The sequence below is a fragment of the Myotis brandtii genome, unplaced genomic scaffold (assembly GCF_000412655.1).
Source record: "Myotis brandtii unplaced genomic scaffold, ASM41265v1 scaffold632, whole genome shotgun sequence".
In the NCBI taxonomy this organism is placed as follows: domain Eukaryota; kingdom Metazoa; phylum Chordata; class Mammalia; order Chiroptera; family Vespertilionidae; genus Myotis; species Myotis brandtii.
The window spans coordinates 196930-197412 of NW_005370419.1; the positions used below are offsets into that span (position 1 = coordinate 196930).

Consider the following 483-nt stretch of genomic DNA (forward strand, 5'->3'; position numbering starts at 1 on the left):
GGCAGGTCACACGCCGATGGGTGGCAGGCAAGCGAGTGACAGGCAGGCAGGTGGCGGGCAGGTCAGAGCCGCACCTCTCACTTGCTCTGCAGGTGCACAGAGCCCGGGCGAGGAGCCGAGAGCCAGGGGTACTTTATAAAACCGTAGCAGTCACGTCTCGGATGCCATTTTAAATTTAATTTTATTTGAATTTCACAAAAGAAAAAGAGAAGTTGATGGAGTCCCTGAGTTCATAGAAATGTTTCCTTTAGACAAGAGATACGTCCCCTGAAATATCCCTTCAAGGTGAAAAGAGGAAACAGAACATTAAAGGCCGAAGTCATGACTTTCCCAAGGACAGTTTGTGTGTATAGTAGTCGGCAAACTGCGGCTCGTGAGCCACATGCGGCTCTTCGGTCCCTTGAGTGTGGCTCTTCCACAAAATAGCACGTGCGGGTGTGCATGTACAGTGCAATTGAAACTTCGTGGCCCATGCGCAGAAGT

At 50.5% G+C, this 483-nt stretch overlaps 1 protein-coding gene across 1 annotated transcript in view; it reads left to right on the forward strand.

Annotated features, from left to right (window-relative positions):
• Nucleotides 1-483, forward strand: part of RNF213 (ring finger protein 213) — a gene marked incomplete at its 5' end in the record, with an annotated part of 65748 nt that overhangs the window by 33605 nt on the left and 31660 nt on the right.